Genomic DNA, 20,442 nt, shown 5'->3' on the forward strand with positions numbered 1-20,442 from the left:
CCAAGTAAGCCCTTAAAGATACAAAATTAGTCTAAAAAGTTAAAAAATGCTTAAAATTTAAAAGTTAATTAACCCTAAAAACTTAGCTAACCTCTAAAAGACAATCACCTTTCAAAAATTACCCTCAAAATTAATCTCTGTAATTAGACCTTAAGGATCAGCCCCCCAAATAAACACCCCAAGTTAGCCCCTAAAGATACTGCTGTCAAATGGAGGCAGATGGGACTCCGAAAATACAAAAAAAAAGATGAATGGGGTCCTAAGTGCTCAAGTAGCTTTAATATAAAAAGCTTCTTCAGAGCCCAAAGGCAAAGCGGAGCCCAAGAAGAGTCCTCATGGGATACAGGATGACTCCTTAAGAAGGCCCCGGCCAGGAGGAGGACACAAAACACTTAGAGAAGCCTGAAAAAGCCCTCAAATAGGCCTCAAGGAGGAATTCAAGAACACCCAAGAAGAGGCAAAATGCAGCCCCAAAAGATAGCCTAACATGGTAGCCTCAAAATCAGCTAACCTCTACAGGTAAGTTCAACATTCAAAATGAATCAGCATCCAGAAAATCAGAACCAAAAGAGAAGCACCTCCCGCTAGCCCTTAGAAAGACACAGGCAAATGGAGTCAGATGGCATTCCCAAAAATACAGAAAGGATTCATGGGGGCCATAAGAGCTCAAGTGGTAGGTATGAAAAAAGCTACTTCAGAGCCAAAGGCAAGAAGACGCCAGGAAGAGTCCTCCACAGGCTACAAGATGATTCCTTCAAGCACATGAGACACAAAGACTCAAAGAACACCCAAAACAACAGTCTAAACACAGTCCCCAAAACAGAGCTAACCTTAAGGTTACATTGCCTCTAAAACTTGGCAAACAAAACTTGACCCCTGAAGTCAGCCTTTAAAAAAATACAGTCAGAGTCCCAAATTCCCAAAGGGGAAATAGGGCCATGGATGCATCGAATAACAACGTCAAAACCCTAAAAAGAAACAAAAAGAGAACACAGACTAACTCAGAGAGCCCAAGAAGACTCAGTCCTCAGAGAATACAGAAAGACTCCTTAAAGAGCACAGACATGAGAAGGACACAAAGACTCAGAGAAGATTCAGAGAAGACGCAAAGAAGAGGAATAAAGCAGTCCCCAAAAGTTTGCCTAAACTGTTGCCCTCAAAATGAGTCAACCCCTAAGGTAAGTTTGACTGAAAAGGATCCATAGGGACATAAAGGATCAAATAACTTACTAAGAAAAAGCTAGTCAAGAGCCAAAGGCAAAGAGAGGGCAGGAAGAGTCTGCACAGGCTACAAGAAGACTACTAAAAGAGGCCACCCAGGAGACGGGCACAAACACTAAAAGAAGACTAAAAGAGAGGTCACACAAGCTCAATTTTCAGGAAGACTCCTGAAAAAGTCAAGGCAGGAAGAGTCAAGTCAGCACCAACAGCTAAGTGGCTACACTGGAGACAAGTGCAGTTCAAAGGAAAAATGAGTCAAGAGCATTTCAACCAAGTTTAGTGGATCCCAGAAGGAGAAAAAGCCAGGAGAGAAGTCCCAAAGAGGCCAGAAAGAGCCCTATGCAGAGCCCAGGACTGGTAATAACAGTAGCAAGGTCAGGGAGAGTCAGGATCAAATTGAGACAAAGGCACAAAATCAAACACAGTTGAATGGAGTCAAAGGGAGTTCAAACAGAGTTTTAACCAACTGGCCTGGCTAGCTCGAGGTCATGGCAATCCTGCTGGAAAATGTGCCATTAACTTCTCCTTGTCATAAGAAACAAGAGAGAGACAGAAACCCACACTGCCCATGCAGGCTCCAGAGCTCACGCTCTCCAAACAGTGCTGGCACTTTCTGTCCATCTCTGACTTTCTTGTGACAGACTTCAAGTGATGTTTTCCAGGCTAAGCTGAGCAGTGCACCAGCCTGCTTCTGGCTACACTTGCACACTCAGCTAATCCTTGAGAACATCTCTCCTGAAACAAGGTAAGAAAGAGAAAGTAAAATGGAATTAAGCTTAAAAAATAAAAGAATGTCAAAAATTAAAATGCTTCTACTTGTATCCTTTGTGTTATGTGTCCTTGATGGTGGTTTGGAGAAAAAAAAAACAAAACACAACCCTGGCATTTCAGGTCAGGAACAGTCTCACCTTCATTTGACTCAACTGGAGGGCAGTAGGTGGAGTGGCACAGTTCAGCTCTTACCAGACCTGCAGTGACCACCTACTCCAAGGGCCTGACAAAAAGGGACAAGTGGATGCTACCAAACTGCAGGCCACCAACTCTCCACCAGGACAACTGTGCACAGATCTGCAGACGGCACTCATTCAGCACCAGCAACGGAACCGCCTTCAGTACCTTTAAGGGTACTACTGGGGGAGGGGAAATAGAACCCTCATTTTCAAACATGGAAAAGAAAAGGGAAGATGAGCCAGGGAACTAAAGGCCACTCAGTCTCACCTCTGTGCCTGCCAAGATCATGGAGGAGATCCTCCTTAGGGCATGTGGATAACAAACGGGTGATTGCTGACAGCCAGCACGGCTTCACGAATTCTAAGGCCTGTCTGACTCATTTGGTGGCTTCTTAGGATGGTGTCTCAGCCTCAGTGGACAAAGGCAAAGCAACACACATCATCATCCTGGACCTGTGCAAAGCATTCGGCGCTGTCCTGTGTGACAATTCTGACCTCTAAACTAAGAAAGGACTGTGGACAGCCCTGAGGAGAAGCACTTGGGGGTAGTGGTGGACCACAAGCTTAACAGAAGCCATCAGTGCGTGCTTGCAGCCCAGAAAGCAAACTGTCTCCTGGACTGCATCAAAAGAAGCACAGACACTTAGCTGACTGAACTGATTCTCCCACTCTATTCTCTTCTTGGGAGACTCCACCTGGAGTTCTGGAGTCCCTCAGGATAAGAAGGACATAGAGCTCCAGAGGACATGGAGCTATGTCCAGAGGAGAGCCACGAGAATGATCAGAGGGCAGGAGCACCTCCCCGATGAAGACAGGATGAGGAAATTGGGGTTGTTCCGCCTGGGGAAGAGGAAACGCCAAAGCAACCTGATAGTGGCTTTCTAATACCTGAAGGGGGCCTACAAAAATGCTGGGGCAGGGTTTTCTACATGGGTGTGTAGTGAGAGTATGAGGGGAAAGGGATTAAAACTTGAAGAGGGGAGATATTTAGGTTAAACATTAAGAAAAAATTCTTTATTGTGATGGTGCTGAGACACTGAACAGGCTGCCCAAGGAAGCTGCGGCTGCCCCCTCCCTTCAAGTTCTTCAACACCAGGCTGGATGGCGCCTTGAGTACCCTGGTCTCTTTACCTATGTTTGATGTGTCTGAGGATGCAATTTTGCCCTCCTGACTGCCAGGCCGCACTGCTGACTCCTGTTGAGCCTCCTATCAGCCTCCCACACCCCTTTCTGCAGGGCTGATCTCCAGCTACTCCTCTCCCAATTTAGACCTCTCTCCAGCATTACTCTGCCCTACGGGCAGAAGACAGAATTTGGACTTTTTAAATTTCATCCCATCAATCAAAGCCCCATCCTCCAGCTTGTCTGGAGGATCCCTCTGCAAGACCTCTCTTCCCTCAAGAGAGCCAACAGCACCTTCCAGATTCCTACCATCTCCAAACCATCCAACAGTGCATTCACCTCCTGCATCCAAATCATTGACAAAAACATTGAGAGGAACTGGCCCCAGGCTTCAGCCCTGAGGAATACTGCTGGCCACTGGCTGCCAGCCAGCTGTAGCCCTGCCCACAAAAAGAGTTAATTAAAAGAAGCAAGGCTAGCACTGCACTCCTTTCATGCCCTCAGAGCCTCAGGAAGACTTTACTTACACATGGGCAAGAGCTAGCCCATGTGTTTCAGGTTAAATTCCCAGTTAATATCAGAAAGAAAAAAAAAAGAAGTTTCAGCAAAAACCAAAAGTGAAAGTGTTACATGCAGGCAATTTTAGAAAATGGCAATACTATTTCAAAACATCAGAGAAACCATATCTACTTAAAGTTGTCAAAAAAGGCCAGGAAAGGGTTGATGAGGGTGGGGGGTTCACTCAGCTTTATCTTTGTGTGACTAAAAGGTGAATGGAAGATGCAGACCTAGCCCTGAGTACTAAGTAAAACAGGTAACAGAAAACAATCACTAAGTCAACTTACTGTGAACTCACCTCATTAACACTAAAATACCCTCCCTCGGGGTGGAAGGACCCCCACCCTCTGCCCATGCCCAGGGAAAAGTAGAAGCACTGCTGCTTTAAGGGCAAGCAAAGAACAAGTGCACCAATCCTGCAGACAAATGCTTTGGGTATACTTAGAGATCAGGTCATTTAGCATTTTGGGGAGTAGAAAAGAAACCCTGTTATGAGGAAGCTGTGCTAGCTCTGGGCATTTATCACCAGGCACCCCTTTCTCTGCAGAACTGGAATAAAGAAATCCCTCGACTCTGTGCAGAGCGGCTCCGTGCACTGAGGAAACAGACCCTGCTCTGGGAAAACATAACTACACACCCCCACTAACACTGTGCTACAATTCCTGTGGAAACCTACTGAAAACAAACCCTCAACACCCTTTATGTCTGTCTCTGACAACAGTGCTGCACAAGAGTTTCCACCTTAAAGAGTGTTCTGTGACAGTTTAAAAAAAAATTGGTATTTTTATTTTTTAATTTTCAACCAGAAATGTAGGATGATACAGCCAACACTCTGGAAAAGGTGCTAAAGTACTGTGAAAACCACTAGCTTTCAGTACTAAAGTCTTCCCTGATCAAAAGCTGACACTTAAACCATAGCAATAGCCATTCCTAACAAGATAAAAAAAAAATCAAGCACTCCCTTCCCATGGTTTCCTCATATAGGATACAGAAAACCCACCAGTTCATTACCTCTCCCTGTCCTTCCCAAAGGATTTCTTTTCTGATAGAAACTCTTGCATTTCTACTTCTGTTACCTGTTTAGGCTGCAGCAACACACTATGGGTCACAGGAAACAGAAAAATCCTTACAAGACCAGAGCTTAATACAGTAACTGGTATGATAATCATAATGTTCAAATATCTAAGTTGCAGTTAATTTCTGATTGCTTCAAACATCCACTAGGATACTGCTTTATTACATACAACAAAGGTGTATGACACCTTTGTTTCATTTCTCCAATTCAACAACAAAGACGGGTCCCAGGTCTGCTATTTAGATGCCACCCGGACAAGGAAAAGCCCTTCTCTTTGGCTAGCACAGAAGTGCAAGATTCTTCCTCAAATACGCTGCCCATTTATTCTACTAGCGGGATACACGCAGCATTCCCTCAGCCCCCTCAAAACCTATTCAACAAAACGGTGCAAAAGTTTTCTCCAACTCAAGCCGTGGGAGTTCTTGAGAGAGCTCTTCAGGAAGACAGTATTAAAAACAAAAACAGCACCCATTTTAGAACACAAGGTAACCTCTAACAAGATTTTTCAACTAACAATACACCTGTGATCCTTTCAAGTGACTCAGCTAAGCTGCGGGCTGCTGCTGGTTAACCATGAGGAATCACAGCTTCTGGTATCACAAGACGACCCATTACCATGTCACCAAACTTCTGCAAAAGCACTGGTAGTACTGTGCTTCCTGAGGGAATTCACTGATATTCAGTAACCCTGCTCACGAGAAACAGGTTTGATCATGTAGAACATTTCAACAAGTACAGGTATTAAAATGGATCTTTCACTAGGATGGTCTGACAAAGTTTCAAATGCTCAAGTCTAAATACCTTCTGTCTCATAAATGAAGCCTTAGAACAATTGTGTGAAACTCCTGAAAAACTCATGCCTAAACCCTTGAGAATTGATAAAAGTCACAAATCAAGAAAACCACTTTCTAGCCCAAATGCACCAAAACCAAAAATGCTCAATCCCTGTGAACTACGAATTTAGTAATTCACAAATGCCAGCATCACTAAAAAGCCAAATATTTCTTTCTCCACATACCACGTCTACGAAAGAAAAAAATTAACCCTGAAAAACTCTAATATGGAACTAAAAGAAAACCACTCAAAGTTAACGACCTGTGTCACAGCAAGAGGACCACTGGTGCATTTTACCACAAGTGTCTGGCCCGGAACACTATCAAGAAAGAAAAAGCAGAGCACGATGGAGCTGGCCTTCTTAAAACAGCAACCATATACAAAAAATAACAGGAAGAGAAATAAGCCTTCTGCCATGGCCTGAGAGAAAAGCAACAGCACTGACTGGCTTTGTCACTGGGAGCCAAGCCTCAGAAGGCACCAGGGACACCCAGCAGCTGTGCCCAGAGCATGGCCTCCAAGGGCAGGGCCTGCCTCAGGGTCAGCACCCAATGCTTCCCAAAGGAAGCCCTGGGGGGAGGGGCTCTGCAGGGGGTTTGTCCCCATCACCCCCATGTCACAATGGCACCACCACCAAAGCAGCAGTCACAATGCCCCGGGACACTATAAAAGGGGGCATCCTCCTGGCTTTGCTGCCAGAGCTGGCGCTGGGGCAGCCTGAAGACATCTGACTGCAAGTCCTTGGGAACCTCCTGGAATTCCTTGGAAGGGGGCTAAGGGAGGACTGGAGAATGGATAAGGCTGCTTCAGATGAGAAGAACCACCAACACATGGAGATGCCCCAGGCTACAAGGCTTCTTTCAGCTGGACACCCATGAAGCCCAAGGAAATGGCTTCTTGAAGAGCTCTGCAGAGGTCACCATCTTCTTCCCCTCCTGAGCCAGGGGCAGCAACTGTGAGTGATGCAGAGATGTTGCAAGGGCTCTCAGGGCTTTGGAGCACCCACCGGTGTCTCAGCAGGCACGGGAAAGGATTTCTCCCCAAAGCCAATCAGGCTGGGTGCATGTGGCCACTCTGGGAAGCCCCTGAGATGGCTCCAGGTTGAGGCAGAGTTGGGCTGGAGCATCTGCAGGAGGTGCCCTTGTGTCAAGGAGGCAGTCTTGCTCACATGCTCAGGGAGCAGCCGATCGCCAGCTCTGCTGGGGTCAGGAAGGAATTTTCCCCCGGGGCAGATTGGCCCTGGGCCCCGGGGGTTTTTTGCCTTCCTCTGCAGCATTGAGCAGCACCCCTTCTCAGGCCTCCTCTGGCCCATTTGGCCTGGCTTACTGCCTGATGCTCCTGCACCACCACCCTGGCCCCTCTTGCCCTGCAGCTGGGGGGAGGAAGGCTTTTTTTCCCCCACCGGGGCCTTACAAGTCTCCCTGGGGTTTTTTGCCTTCCTCTGCAGCACCGAGCACGGCCCCTTGCCACGGCTCCTTTGGGCCACTGTGCCCAGGGGCTGCTGCTCCTGCTCCAGGAGGTGGCCCTCCTGCCCCACATCTGGCAGGAGGAAGTTTGCTTAGACCCCCAGGGGGGGCTCCAAGGGTAAGGCCAGGAAGAGTTTAGAGGCCTCGATGGAGGAGGCAAAATAATGAAGGAGTAAAAAAGAGAAAAATTGGGTCAAAAAACACCCAGATGGAGTCCAGATATGGGGTCCTGATGGACTCCCAATAATCCCAAAAGGGCAAAAAAAGACAAAACCACATAAAGAAGGTAAAAAAAGAGTCAAATGCATCCCAGAGGGAGGCAAAGCTACTACACAGCAAAGCTCAGAAAAAGGCCTCGAAGAGTCCAAAGAGAGAACAGCAAGAGCCCTAAAAACCCTGGCACTGGGCTTTAACCTCCAGAAGGGTTAATAGGATCATAAGGGGAAAAACAGAACAGTCAAAGTCAAAAAGAAGAAGCTGGGAAGTGTCCTAACAGATTTACAGGGATCGTCCTGAAAGAGCTGAGCTGTGATGATGTCACAAAGGCCCAAAGGAGAGCAAAAGGAGAGAGAATCTCTACGGAATCAACGTAGACTGAAAACTCAGCCCTCAAAACTTAGACACAAAATATAAACTCAAAGTTCAGAAGAAAAACTCAGACAGAGTGAATAGGAGCAAAGAGTCAAAAAACCCCAGAAGAGTAAAAAAAAAAAAAAAGCGGAAGAGTTAAAAGAATGTGAAAAAAAGGCCTTAGAGAGTCCTGGCATAAAGAGGAGAAAAGGTCCCAATGAAAACTACTTCAGAGCACAACCCTTAAAGAACAGCCAAAATAGAGATAAAAAAGGCCCCAAAGGTCACCTCAAAATTAGTCAACCAGAAAGAATTAGACAACCTGAAACAGAAAACACAACAAAACCCCAAAAAACCCTTGCCTGAAAGAAGAGGTGAACCCTAGAAAAAAGAGTCAAAATGCAGCCACCAAAATGAGTCTAAAAAGTTAAAAAATGCTTAAATTTAAAAGTTAGTTAACCCTAAAAACTTAGCTAACCTCTAAAAGACAATCACCTTTCAAAAATTACCCCCAAAATTAATCACTTAAGGATCAGCCCCCAAAAATAAACACCCCAAGTTAGCCCTTAAAGAAACAAAATTAGTCTTAAAAGTTAAAAAATGCTTAAAACTTAAAATTTAATTAACCCTAAAAACTTAGCTAACCTCTAAAAGACGATCACCTTTCAAAAATTACCCCCAAAATTCATCTCCTCTAATTAGTCCTTAAGGATTAGCCCCCCCAAATAAGCACCCCAAGTTAGCCCTTAAAGATACAAAATGAGTCTAAAAAGTTAAAAAATGCTTAAAATTTAAAACTTAGTTAACCCTAAAAACTTAGCTAACCTCTAAAAGACAATCACCTTTCAAAAATTACCCTCAAAATTAATCTGTGTAATTAGACCTTAAGGATTAGCCCCCCCAAATAAGCACCCCAAGTTAGCCCTTAAAGACACAAAATGAGTCTAAAAAGTTAAAAAATGCTTAAAATTTAAAAGTTAATTAACCCTAAAAACTTAGCTAACCTCTAAAAGACAATCACCTTTCAAAAATTACCCTCAAAATTCATCTCTGTAATTAGCCCTTAAGGATCAGCCCCCCCCAAATAAACACCCCAAGTTAGCCCCTAAAGATACTGCTGTCAAATGGAGGCAGATGGGACTCCGAAAAATACAAAAAAAAAAGATGAATGAGGTCCTAAGTGCTCAAGTAGCTTAATATAAAAAAGCTTCTTCAGAGCCAAAGGCAAAGCGAGCCCAAGAAGAGTCCTCATGGACTACAGGATGACTCCTTAAGAAGCCCGGCCAGGAGGAGGACACAAACACTTAGAGAAGCCTGAAAAAGCCCTCAAATAGGCCTCAAGGAGGAATTCAAGAACACCCAAAGAAGAGGCAAAATGCAGCCCCCAAAAGATAGCCTAACATGGTAGCCTCAAAATCAGCTAACCTCTACAGGTAAGTTCAACATTCAAAATGAATCAGCATCCAGAAATCAGAACCAAAAGAGAAGCACCTCCCGCTAGCCCTTAGAAGACACAGGCAAATGGAGTCAGATGGCATTCCCAAAAATACAGAAAGGATTCATGGGGCCATAAGAGCTCAAGTGGTAGGTATGAAAAAAGCTACTTCAGAGCCAAAGGCAAGAAGACGCCAGGAAGAGTCCTCACAGGCTACAAGATGATTCCTTCAAGCACATGGAGGACACAAAGACTCAAAGAACACCCAAACAACAGTCTAAACACAGTCCCCAAAACAGAGCTAACCTTAAAGGTTACATTGCCTCTAAAACTTGGCAAACAAAACTTGACCCCTGAAGTCAGCCTTTAAAAAAATACAGTCAGAGTCCCAAATTCCCAAAGGGGAAATAGGGCCATGATGCATCGAATAACAACGTCAAAACCCTAAAAGAAACAAAAAGAGAACACAGACTAACTCAGAGAGCCCAAGAAGACTCAGTCCTCAGAGAATACAGAAAGACTCCTTAAAGAGCACAGACATGAGAAGGACACAAAGACTCAGAGAAGATTCAGAGAAGACGCAAAGAAGAGGAATAAAGCAGTCCCCAAAAGTTTGCCTAAACTGTTGCCCTCAAAATGAGTCAACCCCTAAGGTAAGTTTGACTGAAAAGGATCCATAGGGACATAAAGGATCAAATAACTTACTAAGAAAAAGCTAGTCAAGAGCCAAAGGCAAAGAGAGGGCAGGAAGAGTCTGCACAGGCTACAAGAAGACTACTAAAAGAGGCCACCCAGGAGACGGGCACAAACACTAAAAGAAGACTAAAAGAGAGGTCACACAAGCTCAATTTTCAGGAAGACTCCTGAAAAAGTCAAGGCAGGAAGAGTCAAGTCAGCACCAACAGCTAAGTGGCTACACTGGAGACAAGGGCAGTTCAAAGGAAAAATGGGTCAAGTGCGTTTAAACCAAGTTTAATGGATCCCAGAAGGAGAAAAAGCCAGGAGACAAGCAAAGTCCCAAAGAGGCCAGGAAGAGCCCTATGCAGAGCCCAGGACTGGTAATAACAGTAGCAAGGTCAGGGAGAGTCAGGATCAAATCGAGACAAAGGCACAAAATCAAACACAGTTGAATGGAGTCAAAGGGAGTTCAAACAGAGTTTTAACCAACTGGCCTGGCTAGCTCGAGGTCATGGCAATCCTGCTGGAAAATGTGCCATTAACTTCTCCTTGTCATAAGAAACAAGAGAGAGACAGAAACCCACACTGCCCATGCAGGCTCCAGAGCTCACGCTCTCCAAACAGTGCTGGCACTTTCTGTCCATCTCTGACTTTCTTGTGACAGACTTCAAGTGATGTTTTCCAGGCTAAGCTGAGCAGTGCACCAGCCTGCTTCTGGCTACACTTGCACACTCAGCTAATCCTTGAGAACATCTCTCCTGAAGCAAGGTAAGAAAGAGAAAGTAAAATGGAATTAAGCTTAAAAAATAAAAGAATGTCAAAAATTAAAATGCTTCTACTTGTATCCTTTGTGTTATGTGTCCTTGACGGTAGTTTGGAGAAAAAAAACCAAAACACAACCCTGGCATTTCAGGTCAGGAACAGTCTCACCTTCATTTGACTCAACTGGAGGGCAGTAGGTGGAGTGGCACAGTTCAGCTCTTACCAGACCTGCAGTGACCACCTAGTCCAAGGGCCTGACAAAAAGGGACAAGTGGATGCTACCAAACTGCAGGCCACCAACTCTCCACCAGGACAACTGTGCACAGATCTGCAGATGGCACTCATTCAGCACCAGCAACGGAACCGCCTTCAGTACCTTTAAGGGTACTACTGGGGGAGGGGAAATAGAACCCTCATTTTCAAACATGGAAAAGAAAAGGGAAGATGAGCCAGGGAACTACAGGCCACTCAGTCTCACCTCTGTGCCTGCCAAGATCATGGAGGAGATCCTCCTTAGGGCATGTGGATAACAAACGGGTGATTGCTGACAGCCAGCACGGCTTCACGAATTCTAAGGCCTGTCTGACTCATTTGGTGGCTTCTTAGGATGGTGTCTCAGCCTCAGTGGACAAAGGCAAAGCAACACACATCATCATTCTGGACCTGTGCAAAGCATTTTGTGCTGTCCTGTGTGACAATTCTGACCTCTAAACTAAGAAAGGACTGTGGACAGCCCTGAGGAGAAGCACTTGGGGGTAGTGGTGGACCACAAGCTTAACAGAAGCCATCAGTGCGTGCTTGCAGCCCAGAAAGCAAACTGTCTCCTGGACTGCATCAAAAGAAGCACAGACACTTAGCTGACTGAACTGATTCTCCCACTCTATTCTCTTCTTGGGAGACTCCACCTGGAGTTCTGGAGTCCCTCAGGATAAGAAGGACATAGAGCTCCAGAGGACATGGAGCTATGTCCAGAGGAGAGCCACGAGAATGATCAGAGGGCAGGAGCACCTCCCCGATGAAGACAGGATGAGGAAATTGGGGTTGTTCCGCCTGGGGAAGAGGAAACGCCAAAGCAACCTGATAGTGGCTTTCTAATACCTGAAGGGGGCCTACAAAAATGCTGGGGCAGGGTTTTCTACATGGGTGTGTAGTGAGAGTATGAGGGGAAAGGGATTAAAACTTGAAGAGGGGAGATATTTAGGTTAAACATTAAGAAAAAATTCTTTATTGTGATGGTGCTGAGACACTGAACAGGCTGCCCAAGGAAGCTGCGGCTGCCCCCTCCCTTCAAGTTCTTCAACACCAGGCTGGATGGCGCCTTGAGTACCCTGGTCTCTTTACCTATGTTTGATGTGTCTGAGGATGCAATTTTGCCCTCCTGACTGCCAGGCCGCACTGCTGACTCCTGTTGAGCCTCCTATCAGCCTCCCACACCCCTTTCTGCAGGGCTGATCTCCAGCTACTCCTCTCCCAATTTAGACCTCTCTCCAGCATTACTCTGCCCTACGGGCAGAAGACAGAATTTGGACTTTTTAAATTTCATCCCATCAATCAAAGCCCCATCCTCCAGCTTGTCTGGAGGATCCCTCTGCAAGACCTCTCTTCCCTCAAGAGAGCCAACAGCACCTTCCAGATTCCTACCATCTCCAAACCATCCAACAGTGCATTCACCTCCTGCATCCAAATCATTGACAAAAACATTGAGAGGAACTGGCCCCAGGCTTCAGCCCTGAGGAATACTGCTGGCCACTGGCTGCCAGCCAGCTGTAGCCCTGCCCACAAAAAGAGTTAATTAAAAGAAGCAAGGCTAGCACTGCACTCCTTTCATGCCCTCAGAGCCTCAGGAAGACTTTACTTACACATGGCAAGAGCTAGCCCATGTGTTTCAGGTTAAATTCCCAGTTAATATCAGAAAGAAAAAAAAAGAAGTTTCAGCAAAAACCAAAAGTGAAAGTGTTACATGCAGGCAATTTTAGAAAATGGCAATACTATTTCAAAACATCAGAGAAACCATATCTACTTAAAGTTGTCAAAAAAGGCCAGGAAAGGGTTGATGAGGGTGGGGGGTTCACTCAGCTTTATCTTTGTGTGACTAAAAGGTGAATGGAAGATGCAGACCTAGCCCTGAGTACTAAGTAAAACAGGTAACAGAAAACAATCACTAAGTCAACTTACTGTGAACTCACCTCATTAACACTAAAATACCCTCCCTCGGGGTGGAAGGACCCCCACCCTCTGCCCATGCCCAGGGAAAAGTAGAAGCACTGCTGCTTTAAGGGCAAGCAAAGAACAAGTGCACCAATCCTGCAGACAAATGCTTTGGGTATACTTAGAGATCAGGTCATTTAGCATTTTGGGGAGTAGAAAAGAAACCCTGTTATGAGGAAGCTGTGCTAGCTCTGGGCATTTATCACCAGGCACCCCTTTCTCTGCAGAACTGGAATAAAGAAATCCCTCGACTCTGTGCAGAGCGGCTCCGTGCACTGAGGAAACAGACCCTGCTCTGGGAAAACATAACTACACACCCCCACTAACACTGTGCTACAATTCCTGTGGAAACCTACTGAAAACAAACCCTCAACACCCTTTATGTCTGTCTCTGACAACAGTGCTGCACAAGAGTTTCCACCTTAAAGAGTGTTCTGTGACAGTTTAAAAAAAAATTGGTATTTTTATTTTTTAATTTTCAACCAGAAATGTAGGATGATACAGCCAACACTCTGGAAAAGGTGCTAAAGTACTGTGAAAACCACTAGCTTTCAGTACTAAAGTCTTCCCTGATCAAAAGCTGACACTTAAACCATAGCAATAGCCATTCCTAACAAGATAAAAAAAAAAATCAAGCACTCCCTTCCCATGGTTTCCTCATATAGGATACAGAAAACCCACCAGTTCATTACCTCTCCCTGTCCTTCCCAAAGGATTTCTTTTCTGATAGAAACTCTTGCATTTCTACTTCTGTTACCTGTTTAGGCTGCAGCAACACACTATGGGTCACAGGAAACAGAAAAATCCTTACAAGACCAGAGCTTAATACAGTAACTGGTATGATAATCATAATGTTCAAATATCTAAGTTGCAGTTAATTTCTGATTGCTTCAAACATCCACTAGGATACTGCTTTATTACATACAACAAAGGTGTATGACACCTTTGTTTCATTTCTCCAATTCAACAACAAAGACGGGTCCCAGGTCTGCTATTTAGATGCCACCCGGACAAGGAAAAGCCCTTCTCTTTGGCTAGCACAGAAGTGCAAGATTCTTCCTCAAATACGCTGCCCATTTATTCTACTAGCGGGATACACGCAGCATTCCCTCAGCCCCCTCAAAACCTATTCAACAAAACGGTGCAAAAGTTTTCTCCAACTCAAGCCGTGGGAGTTCTTGAGAGAGCTCTTCAGGAAGACAGTATTAAAAACAAAAACAGCACCCATTTTAGAACACAAGGTAACCTCTAACAAGATGTTTCAACTAACAATACACCTGTGATCCTTTCAAGTGACTCAGCTAAGCTGCGGGCTGCTGCTGGTTAACCATGAGGAATCACAGCTTCTGGTATCACAAGACGACCCATTACCATGTCACCAAACTTCTGCAAAAGCACTGGTAGTACTGTGCTTCCTGAGGGAATTCACTGATATTCAGTAACCCTGCTCACGAGAAACAGGTTTGATCATGTAGAACATTTCAACAAGTACAGGTATTAAAATGGATCTTTCACTAGGATGGCCTGACAAAGTTTCAAATGCTCAAGTCTAAATACCTTCTGTCTCATAAATGAAGCCTTAGAACAATTGTGTGAAACTCCTGAAAAACTCATGCCTAAACCCTTGAGAATTGATAAAAGTCACAAATCAAGAAAACCACTTTCTAGCCCAAATGCACCAAAACCAAAAATGCTCAATCCCTGTGAACTACGAATTTAGTAATTCACAAATGCCAGCATCACTAAAAAGCCAAATATTTCTTTCTCCACATACCACGTCTACGAAAGAAAAAAATTAACCCTGAAAAACTCTAATATGGAACTAAAAGAAAACCACTCAAAGTTAACGACCTGTGTCACAGCAAGAGGACCACTGGTGCATTTTACCACAAGTGTCTGGCCCGGAACACTATCAAGAAAGAAAAAGCAGAGCACGATGGAGCTGGCCTTCTTAAAACAGCAACCATATACAAAAAATAACAGGAAGAGAAATAAGCCTTCTGCCATGGCCTGAGAGAAAAGCAACAGCACTGGCTTTGTCACTGGGAGCCAAGCCTCAGAAGGCACCAGGGACACCCAGCAGCTGTGCCCAGAGCATGGCCTCCAAGGGCAGGGCCTGCCTCAGGGTCAGCACCCAATGCTTCCCAAAGGAAGCCCTGGGGGGAGGGGCTCTGCAGGGGGTTTGTCCCCATCACCCCCATGTCACAATGGCACCACCACCAAAGCAGCAGTCACAATGCCCCGGGACACTATAAAAGGGGGCATCCTCCTGGCTTTGCTGCCAGAGCTGGCGCTGGGGCAGCCTGAAGACATCTGACTGCAAGTCCTTGGGAACCTCCTGGAATTCCTTGGAAGGGGGCTAAGGGAGGACTGGAGAATGGATAAGGCTGCTTCAGATGAGAAGAACCACCAACACATGGAGATGCCCCAGGCTACAAGGCTTCTTTCAGCTGGACACCCATGAAGCCCAAGGAAATGGCTTCTTGAAGAGCTCTGCAGAGGTCACCATCTTCTTCCCCTCCTGAGCCAGGGGCAGCAACTGTGAGTGATGCAGAGATGTTGCAAGGGCTCTCAGGGCTTTGGAGCACCCACCGGTGTCTCAGCAGGCACGGGAAAGGATTTCTCCCCAAAGCCAATCAGGCTGGGTGCATGTGGCCACTCTGGGAAGTCCCTGAGATGGCTCCAGGTTGAGGCAGAGTTGGGCTGGAGCATCTGCAGGAGGTGCCCTTGTCTCAAGGAGGCAGTCTTGCTCACATGCTCAGGGAGCAGCCGATCGCCAGCTCTGCTGGGGTCAGGAAGGAATTTTCCCCCGGGGCAGATTGGCCCTGGGCCCCGGGGGTTTTTTGCCTTCCTCTGCAGCATTGAGCAGCACCCCTTCTCAGGCCTCCTCTGGCCCATTTGGCCTGGCTTACTGCCTGATGCTCCTGCACCACCACCCTGGCCCCTCTTGCCCTGCAGCTGGGGGGAGGAAGGCTTTTTTTCCCCCACCGGGGCCTTACAAGTCTCCCTGGGGTTTTTTGCCTTCCTCTGCAGCACCGAGCACGGCCCCTTGCCACGGCTCCTTTGGGCCACTGTGCCCAGGGGCTGCTGCTCCTGCTCCAGGAGGTGGCCCTCCTGCCCCACATCTGGCAGGAGGAAGTTTGCTTAGACCCCCAGGGGGGGCTCCAAGGGTAAGGCCAGGAAGAGTTTAGAGGCCTCGATGGAGGAGGCAAAATAATGAAGGAGTAAAAAAGAGAAAAATTGGGTCAAAAAACACCCAGATGGAGTCCAGATATGGGGTCCTGATGGACTCCCAATAATCCCAAAAGGGCAAAAAAAGACAAAACCACATAAAGAAGGTAAAAAAAGAGTCAAATGCATCCCAGAGGGAGGCAAAGCTACTACACAGCAAAGCTCAGAAAAAGGCCTCGAAGAGTCCAAAGAGAGAACAGCAAGAGCCCTAAAAACCCTGGCACTGGGCTTTAACCTCCAGAAGGGTTAATAGGATCATAAGGGGAAAAACAGAACAGTCAAAGTCAAAAAGAAGAAGCTGGGAAGTGTCCTAACAGATTTACAGGGATCGTCCTGAAAGAGCTGAGCTGTGATGATGTCACAAAGGCCCAAAGGAGAGCAAAAGGAGAGAGAATCTCTACGGAATCAACGTAGACTGAAAACTCAGCCCTCAAAACTTAGACACAAAATATAAACTCAAAGTTCAGAAGAAAAACTCAGACAGAGTGAATAGGAGCAAAGAGTCAAAAAACCCCAGAAGAGTCAAAAAAAAAAAAAGCGGAAGAGTTAAAAGAATGTGAAAAAAAGGCCTTAGAGAGTCCTGGCATAAAGAGGAGAAAAGGTCCCAATGAAAACTACTTCAGAGCACAACCCTTAAAGAACAGCCAAAATAGAGATAAAAAAGGCCCCAAAGGTCACCTCAAAATTAGTCAACCAGAAAGAATTAGACAACCTGAAACAGAAAACACAACAAAACCCCAAAAAACCCTTGCCTGAAAGAAGAGGTGAACCCTAGAAAAAAGAGTCAAAATGCAGCCACCAAAATGAGTCTAAAAAGTTAAAAAATGCTTAAATTTAAAAGTTAGTTAACCCTAAAAACTTAGCTAACCTCTAAAAGACAATCACCTTTCAAAAATTACCCCCAAAATTAATCACTTAAGGATCAGCCCCCAAAAATAAACACCCCAAGTTAGCCCTTAAAGAAACAAAATTAGTCTTAAAAGTTAAAAAATGCTTAAAACTTAAAAGTTAATTAACCCTAAAAACTTAGCTAACCTCTAAAAGACAATCACCTTTCAAAAACTACCCTCAAAATTCATCTCCTGTAATTAGCCCTTAATGATTAGCCCCCCAAATAAGCACCCCAAGTTAGCCCTTAAAGATACAAAATGAGTCTAAAAAGTTAAAAAATGCTTAAAATTTAAAACTTAGTTAACCCTAAAAACTTAGCTAACCTCTAAAAGACAATCACCTTTCAAAAATTACCCTCAAAATTAATCTGTGTAATTAGACCTTAAGGATTAGCCCCCCCAAATAAGCACCCCAAGTTAGCCCTTAAAGACACAAAATGAGTCTAAAAAGTTAAAAATGCTTAAAATTTAAAAGTTAATTAACCCTAAAAACTTAGCTAACCTCTAAAAGACAATCACCTTTCAAAAATTACCCTCAAAATTCATCTCTGTAATTAGCCCTTAAGGATCAGCCCCCCCAAATAAACACCCCAAGTTAGCCCCTAAAGATACTGCTGTCAAATGGAGGCAGATGGGACTCCGAAAAATACAAAAAAAAAGATGAATGAGGTCCTAAGTGCTCAAGTAGCTTAATATAAAAAAGCTTCTTCAGAGCCAAAGGCAAAGCGAGCCCAAGAAGAGTCCTCATGGACTACAGGATGACTCCTTAAGAAGCCCGGCCAGGAGGAGGACACAAACACTTAGAGAAGCCTGAAAAAGCCCTCAAATAGGCCTCAAGGAGGAATTCAAGAACACCCAAAGAAGAGGCAAAATGCAGCCCCAAAAGATAGCCTAACATGGTAGCCTCAAAATCAGCTAACCTCTACAGGTAAGTTCAACATTCAAAATGAATCAGCATCCAGAAATCAGAACCAAAGAGAAGCACCTCCCGCTAGCCCTTAGAAGACACAGGCAAATGGAGTCAGATGGCATTCCCAAAAATACAGAAAGGATTCATGGGGCCATAAGAGCTCAAGTGGTAGGTATGAAAAAAGCTACTTCAGAGCCAAAGGCAAGAAGACGCCAGGAAGAGTCCTCACAGGCTACAAGATGATTCCTTCAAGCACATGGAGGACACAAAGACTCAAAGAACACCCAAACAACAGTCTAAACACAGTCCCCAAAACAGAGCTAACCTTAAAGGTTACATTGCCTCTAAAACTTGGCAAACAAAACTTGACCCCTGAAGTCAGCCTTTAAAAAAATACAGTCAGAGTCCCAAATTCCCAAAGGGGAAATAGGGCCATGATGCATCGAATAACAACGTCAAAACCCTAAAAGAAACAAAAAGAGAACACAGACTAACTCAGAGAGCCCAAGAAGACTCAGTCCTCAGAGAATACAGAAAGACTCCTTAAAGAGCACAGACATGAGAAGGACACAAAGACTCAGAGAAGATTCAGAGAAGACGCAAAGAAGAGGAATAAAGCAGTCCCCAAAAGTTTGCCTAAACTGTTGCCCTCAAAATGAGTCAACCCCTAAGGTAAGTTTGACTGAAAAGGATCCATAGGGACATAAAGGATCAAATAACTTACTAAGAAAAAGCTAGTCAAGAGCCAAAGGCAAAGAGAGGGCAGGAAGAGTCTGCACAGGCTACAAGAAGACTACTAAAAGAGGCCACCCAGGAGACGGGCACAAACACTAAAAGAAGACTAAAAGAGAGGTCACACAAGCTCAATTTTCAGGAAGACTCCTGAAAAAGTCAAGGCAGGAAGAGTCAAGTCAGCACCAACAGCTAAGTGGCTACACTGGAGACAAGTGCAGTTCAAAGGAAAAATGGGTCAAGTGCGTTTAAACCAAGTTTAATGGATCCCAGAAGGAGAAAAAGCCAGGAGACAAGCAAAGTCCCAAAGAGGCCAGGAAGAGCCCTATGCAGAGCCCAGGACTGGTAATAACAGTAGCAAGGTCAGGGAGAGTCAGGATCAAATCGAGACAAAGGCACAAAATCAAACACAGTTGAATGGAGTCAAAGGGAGTTCAAACAGAGTTTTAACCAACTGGCCTGGCTAGCTCGAGGTCATGGCAATCCTGCTGGAATCTGTGCCATTAACTTCTCCTTGTCATAAGAAACAAGAGAGAGACAGAAACCCACACTGCCCATGCAAGCTCCAGAGCTCACGCTCTCCAAACAGTGCTGGCACTTTCTGTCCATCTCTGACTTTCTTGTGACAGACTTCAAGTGACGTTTTCCAGGCTAAGCTGAGCAGTGCACCAGCCTGCTTCTGGCTACACTTGCACACTCAGCTAATCCTTGAGAAACATCTCTCCTGAAGCAAGGTAAGAAAGAGAAAATAAAATGGAATTAAGCTTAAAAAATAAAAGAATGTCAAAAATTAAAATGCTTCTACTTGTATCCTTTGTGTTATGTGTCCTTGACGGTAGTTTGGAGAAAAAAAACCAAAACACAACCCTGGGCATTTCAGGTCAGGAACAGTCTCACCTTCATTTGACTCAACTGGAGGGCAGTAGGTGGAGTGCACAGTTCAGCCTGCTTACCAGACCTGCAGTGACCACCTACTCCAAGGGCCTGACAAAAAGGGACAAGTGGATGCTACCAAACTGCAGGCCACCAACTCTCCACCAGGACAACTGTGCACAGATCTGCAGATGGCACTCATTCAGCACCAGCAACGGAACCGCCTTCAGTACCTTTAAGGGTACTACTGGGGGAGGGGAAATAGAACCCTCATTTTCAAACATGGAAAAGAAAAGGGAAGATGAGCCAGGGAACTACAGGCCACTCAGTCTCACCTCTGTGCCTGCCAAGATCATGGAGGAGATCCTCCTTAGGGCATGTGGATAACAAACGGGTGATTGCTGACACCAGCACGGCTTCACGAATTCTAAGGCCTGTCTGACTCATTTGGTGCTTCTTAGGGATGGGTTCTCAGCCTCAGTGGACAAAGGCAAAGCAACACACATTCATCATTCTGGACCTGTGCAAAGCATTTTGTGCTGTCCTGTGTGACAATTCTGACCTCTAAACTAAGAAAGGACTGTGGACAGCCCTGAGGAGAAGCACTTGGGGGTAGTGGTGGACCACAAGCTTAACAGAAGCCATCAGTGCGTGCTTGCAGCCCAGAAAGCAAACTGTCTCCTGGACTGCATCAAAAGAAGCACAGACACTTAGCTGACTGAACTGATTCTCCCACTCTATTCTCTTCTTGGGAGACTCCACCTGGAGTTCTGGAGTCCCTCAGGAAGAAGGACATAGAGCTCCAGAGGACATGGAGCTATGTCCAGAGGAAGAGCCACGAGAATGATCAGAGGCAGGAAGCACCTCCCCGATGAAGACAGGATGAGGAAATTGGGGTTGTCCGCCTGGGAAGAGAAACGCCAAAGC

At 45.4% G+C, this 20,442-nt stretch overlaps 1 long non-coding RNA gene across 1 annotated transcript; it reads right to left on the bottom strand.

Moving 5' to 3' along the window:
* Positions 1 to 2,149: 2,149 nt before the first annotated feature.
* On the bottom strand, positions 2,150 to 19,576 carry LOC115600193. The gene is made up of 3 exons (XR_003988857.1): positions 19,540 to 19,576; positions 10,840 to 10,899; positions 2,150 to 2,189 (listed from the first exon to the last, which is right to left on the bottom strand). It is a non-coding gene; the product is annotated as an uncharacterized LOC115600193 (long non-coding RNA).
* Between the last annotated feature and the right edge of the window lie 866 nt (positions 19,577 to 20,442).

The sequence above is a fragment of the Calypte anna genome, unplaced genomic scaffold, assembly GCF_003957555.1.
Source record: "Calypte anna isolate BGI_N300 unplaced genomic scaffold, bCalAnn1_v1.p scaffold_11_arrow_ctg1, whole genome shotgun sequence".
In the NCBI taxonomy this organism is placed as follows: domain Eukaryota; kingdom Metazoa; phylum Chordata; class Aves; order Apodiformes; family Trochilidae; genus Calypte; species Calypte anna.